The sequence below is a fragment of the Pteropus alecto genome, unplaced genomic scaffold (assembly GCF_000325575.1).
Source record: "Pteropus alecto unplaced genomic scaffold, ASM32557v1 scaffold5, whole genome shotgun sequence".
Classification (NCBI taxonomy): domain Eukaryota; kingdom Metazoa; phylum Chordata; class Mammalia; order Chiroptera; family Pteropodidae; genus Pteropus; species Pteropus alecto.
Window position 1 is genome coordinate 18,118,215 of NW_006441953.1, and position 6,114 is coordinate 18,124,328.

Sequence of the window (6,114 nt, forward strand, 5' to 3'; positions counted from 1 at the left end):
TTTTTTGCCAAAAATGGGAAATGATGCTTCTGCAAGATACACCAAATTTATCCTGTGACTTCGCCTGTCGCCAGTTGGAGGAGCTCAGCTGTGTATCAACCAACCTGACCTCTCGGAGGCTCTTCGCTCGGAGTCATGACCATCTAACTTTTCACCAGACTGTTTCATATTCACGGAACAGCTTTCCTCCTCTGCCTGGCACAACACCTGCAGCATACTGGCTGAATGTGAAGGGGATCTTTTGCTGATCTTCAATTCATTTTGCCAAGACAGTATTTATCTGAATAATCTTATTTTGATTACAGCTTCGTCTATTTGTCACTTAGATTATTCTCTAAGTCCTTTCAAGGAAACGGACTGTAACTTCTTTAAAATATATACCTCTATCACCTGCAAGAATTCTTGGGACCCAGTGGGGAGTAATCAGTATTTGCTAACTGACTGACTGGCTCAGTGTAGCTTAAAATCCATCTTTATTTTTATATGATAGTTTAAATGATTTAATGAGTGGCTGTCACTGACAAGGCACTTGGGACTGTGCATAAGAAGACACAAGAACATAAAAATAAAGCTTGCTCAGAAACTAACACACAGAACTGCCTTCCATGTACACATTGCTCTTTATACCAGAGGAAACAATTCTTCCTTCGGTCAAGGGAAGTTGCTTTCATTGATAAAAATAAGTAAATCTACATTCCCTTCTACTGCCTTAGTTGAATGCTTACAAAAACAGGAATCATATATAATTTCCACTTCAGCAATGAATATGCAGAAAGTGCTGCATCTCTTTATTTAGAGATTTTAAATGTTGCAGTCATGTTCACCGTGGTGACTGTAGGCTTTATATTTAAGACAGACTCATTTCTCAAAGTCATATTTAAATCTCTCAAACGGTAGTGTTGGCCTCTTGGTTACTGCACAGCATATAACAGAAGAAGGAAGGTTAACCTCACCAGAAAAAATTTAAAAAAGTAAAGAAATGGTGCAGCCATGGATATTTCACGTTAGGAAGTGGCGGGATGAGGGGGACAAAAAGAACAGAGAATTTTAGGGGAGCCAAGTTGCAGCGAGAATCTGGATGTTGGCTTTATCCAGAGCAGAGTGTGGGAGTTGTTCTCTAACTTAATGATGTTCTAAGTGAGGTGTATGGTTTTTCTCAGCTGCATGTTTTGTAGGCAGAGTTTCTCTTCTGTTCCCTTCAATAATCTAAATACCAAATACTGATAATCCAGATGGTTACCTGACATAAGCACACACACAGTTTTGTACCTGTTGCTTTGCTCTTGATTCTAGGTTTTAGGATAGTTTTGTTCATTCATTTATCCATTCGTTCACGTGTTCTTTCATTCATTTGTTTAGTTAAATGATCAGGCAACAAATACCCAGCACCCACTATATGCCAAGTGTTATGCTTGGTGCTCAGATTACAAGGATGTGTCCTAGCCAGACATTATTCAAATAATCGCACACAAAAAATTGTAGAACTGTATCAGTGTAAGAGGTCTGAAGAAAGAATATGGTATGATGGAAATGCGTATTAGAAGAATTTAGGCAGGGAGGTCTGGGAAGTATCCTTGCGGAAGAGAGCCTGGGCTGATATCTGTTAAATGAGCAGGTGAGTTACCTAGGTGAAGTGGAGGAAGGGAGGGGAGCTCTCAAGGAAATGAGTACTGCTCGTGCAAAGGCCCTGTGGCAGGAGACAGTATAACTTAAACGGGGATTCAAATGAAAGTCAGTGTAGCAAGAATGGAGAGATCAAAGCATCTGGGCAGAACCTTGTAGGCCCTAAAGGAGCTCCATCCTCATCCTAAGAGCAGAGGTGACACATGGGGAGGAATAGGTGGAGGACAGGAAGGGATCCAATTTCACAGTGTGAGCTGTGGGACTCAGAGACATACAAGGAAGAGGTTTTTAGAGCCCTTGGTTGGCAGCTTGACTCAATTACAGGTGTCCCCTGACAGCTGTTAGCCGCCGGCCAGGCTGGTCTCCTAGGCCTCAGTGGATAATGAGGAGGATGCTCAGAGGAGGCAGAGGGACACACTCCAGTGGTCCAGATCTGGAGTCTCCTCTGTGCACAATGAACCATTTGGGCAGGAAGCTGGTGCTTGCTGCTCATGGAGCTAAATGCATTTAGTTGTAACAGTCTGACAGAGAAGCCTGGTTTCAACTTTAATAGAACACAAGGCACACAACCAGCTGGCATAATCTCTCCCCTGAAAGGTGATGTGTGGCATTTGTGTGCTGGGGCTTCAGTTTACAACTGAGATTAAATGTAGACATATTCAAAATACAAATGTTCCCGACTCGATTTATAATGCTAATAATAAAATGCATTGTAATAGCCATTTTCATTCTCCAGGTATTCGACATTCAGAGATTCAAAAGATCTGAAAAAGTATTTTTGGTTCAAGCTATTGTAATGCATAGCATGCTAAGACCCACAATAAATCCTGGAGGGCAGGATTCTGGACAGAGGAGGAGGGGAAGGAAGGGAGAAAACAACTATTTCCTGAATGCTGACTGATGGCTTGGGACAGAGTTTCTCAACCTTGTTGCTACTGATATTTGGGGCCAGGTCATTCTTTGTCCTGTGCACTGTATGATGTTTATCAGCATCCCTCCTCTCTACCCATCAGATGCTAATACTAGCCCCCACCCCCAGTGGTGACAACCCAAAATGTCTCCAGGCACTGTCAAATGTCCCCTGTGGGGCAAAGTCCCCCCCCCCACCCCTGCCCCGCACTTCGGAATTACTATAATCGATCTATAATTAATAAACCTGGTGTAGTGGTTTTGTGAAATAAAAACAAGGATTTCCAATAATTTGAAGATGGTTTTACATAAAAAAAAATTTTGATCTTCTGTGGAATGTGACTAGAAGTTTTTCAAACTAAAATCAATTTTAGCTCCCACGCTATTGAGACACACAGCAAGTGTACAGAAAAGACTACACTCCAGGCTTCCTTGACACTCCCAACTATGGGGGCAGATCCTTTCTAGTCATGGAGGGAAGCTGAGCTTATGATTCTGCAAGTCGACTTTGTGACTTTTAAGTTTGAAACAAAAAAGCGTCTTTGCCATTTCTTTCTTAACAGAGCAACAAAAAAGGAACCGATTGTTGGCTGTTTGTGCTCTGGAGATTTTCAATATTTCTCCCCATCTCAGCTTTGGTGGGAAATGGGAGAGAATGAAAAGCTATATCACAATCGCTGGGATGCTTTAACCACAGTCTAGAGGAATTGGAAAAGCTCTGCAAGATTTCCCAAGAGAGTGAAGTGCTCTCGGGTGGCCTCCTCACCTCTGCGGGCACAGACGTCGCCGCCCGGCTGCGGCTGCCGCGGCCGAGGGGACAGCCGGTGTTCGGCTTTCAGCTTCTTCACCATGCTGTGTGTGAGTGACCTTGACAATTGGCAAAATCTCCTTTGCATCGCCACTGCCCTTTTTCCGAAAATAGAAATAAAAGCAGTGACTGAACCCCAGTCCGTGTGTTGTGAGGTTTAACGCCATCACGGTTGGGGGTTCCGGCGTTGTCATTGAGGACTGTTACCTCTCACTTTCATGCTGCCCGGGCTTTCCCAGTCTTTTGCCTACTCCTTATTGTGAAATTGGGTAGGAAAGCAGATGTTTCTTTTATATATAATTGGAGATGCAGGATTTAGAAATGTCACAGTAGTACCTGCTAACCATCCCAAATTGAAATCTTCTGAGTTGAGATTAGAAATAAACAAGTTAAACTTATGCATATATAAAATATACAAATTAAACATATATACAAAATAAGTTTAAACTCATGTCTATCTAATATATTTAGTTGTTTGGTCTACATATTTAATGTATAAAATAGATTCAAACTATATATGTGTATATATATACTAGAACAAGCAAATATCCTGGGATAAATTCAAAATGTGAAGAATAATAAAATATCACCTAAAAATATTAATAATACCATGGCTTACATTATTCAAAAAGGCTTTTCGTATTTTAGATTAGAAGGTATAAGCTACATCTAGGAAAAATGTGGAGTTAGAAAACTTAGTTGGTCTGAATATCACTAAGCCCTAGACAGAAGCCACCCCAGGCAGCCTGTATGTTTATTTTGGGGAAGAAGAATTTATCTATAGCACCTGAAGAAATATAGAGAGAGGGCATGTTTTGTTTTGGAGGAGAATTGGGCAGGAAAATATTGGTCCGTTTATATTAAGGCTGACGACTGATCCTTGGCTAACGTCGAAATTAGCCCGCTAAACTTGGGTTAGTCTAGGGGGAAAACGAGGAAGAATATGAGAGTAACATCTTCGAAACTGGAGCACGATTTTAGAACATCCCAGTGGCAGGAATATGGGATGTTTGTCTTATGAAACAGGGCAGGAGAAAGAGACCTGTGAGTTTTTGATTCTGACAGTTAGAAGTGGGTGCCCTGAAGTGTAAGGCTTTCATTCCTGTCTGAAAGGACACTAATAACCCCATATTTATATAGTTTGCAAAGCACTTCCCCAGCCACCATTTCACTTAATCCTCAGAACAATCCTGAGAGTGGCTGTCATCATTTTCAATGGATAAAGCAGCTCAGTAGGGTCAAACAGCTTGTTCAAAGGCTTGATTGGGAATTAGTGGAGAACCAATTCTATTCAAGGCACCAAGTTGCTTTTCTTTAAAAATAAATAAATAAATAAGTAAAATAAAAAAAATAATAATAAAGTAAATAAAATACAAATTGAAAGCAGTCAGGATTCCAGATGGATTTGTAAATCAATAGAGTAGTTTTGTTTGCTTTTTTAAAAAAAGTTTTTTCCTTCCAAACTCACCATCCTTCTTTTTTGGGTTTTAATTTCCTTCTAGTGGCCCTAGGGTAAGGTCATCTTTCATTTTAAAAAGGTAAGAAAAACTGTCTTCTTCTCAATCACCATCCTCACACTGAAACTTCCTGTAGGTTAGTTGGCTACATCTCAACATGAGCTGCTGGTGATGTGTCGCCAAGTGATATGTACATGAACAAATGCATGTTGTGGTTTTAATTACCACGGTCTCTCCAAGGACTATGCCTGTCCTCCTACATTTAGGGATTCCAATTCACTGGTTTTAAGATGCACCGAACAGAAGTCTGTTCCTGTAATTGACCAAGAGGTCTTAGCCCATGGAGGAACTCACCTTCTGATGACAGCGTGTCTGCTTACTCACTCTGCCGCCATGCTCGCTGCATCTAAACAGCTGCCACTTTCATTTCTTCTTTTTAAACGTTTCTTAAGTTTTTGGTTTGTTTTTGTCCTCCACTGATTTGGACACATTTATACTTTCCGGAGAGGTGTTTAAACCATTCTTGTTACAGTTTTTTTTTTTTTTTCCCATGGTGTCCTGTCAACGGTACAGTGAGGATATAATTTTACGAATTCGAAATATGTTTAAACAGAACTTAGTAAATGTTATTGCTTAGCACTTGGCATTTGACCTTTGCAATTTTGTTTTATGCCCTAATCGATATTCTTGCTTTGAAATCCTTTGTAACTTTTATTTTTGTCCTAAAGGCAGTATTTTTTTTTAAAAATTGTACCCGTTTGGCTGTCTTCTGATAACACCATCCCTCAAAATATACTAGATTCTTAGAGTAATTCATATCTGTTTATGTATCTGCCTGCCTATCTACTTATCATCATTTATCTATATAAACAAAAACTGCTTACTCTGACAGGTACCAGGACAGATTACTACAGTATTCTCTTAGTTCCCAGAAGAGGTCTTCTGCCACATGGCCTCTGGTGAATATCATGTGGGATTACCACACCAAAGTGAGACAGCCAGTCATCACTCACCAACTTGCTTGGCCTTTTATGGAGTAAATTTGCTGCCTCTCCACTTCACTCAGATGTGAGAGAGTTAATTATTTAATATGTTTGCAAAGTACATTGGGTTCCCAAGAGAAAGTGTGCCACATAAATATATATAAATGAATAATTAAAGTTGAAGCAGATTACTTGGTGATTTCTTCCTTAACTGCCCCATTTTCCTAATGAGGTGTTTTGAAGTTACAATCTAGTTTTGGTTTCTCGCCCCTTCTTCTTTCTGATGCCTTCTCCTCCTTCCCCTTCTTAATTTCCTTCTGTTTAATTCTCTTTC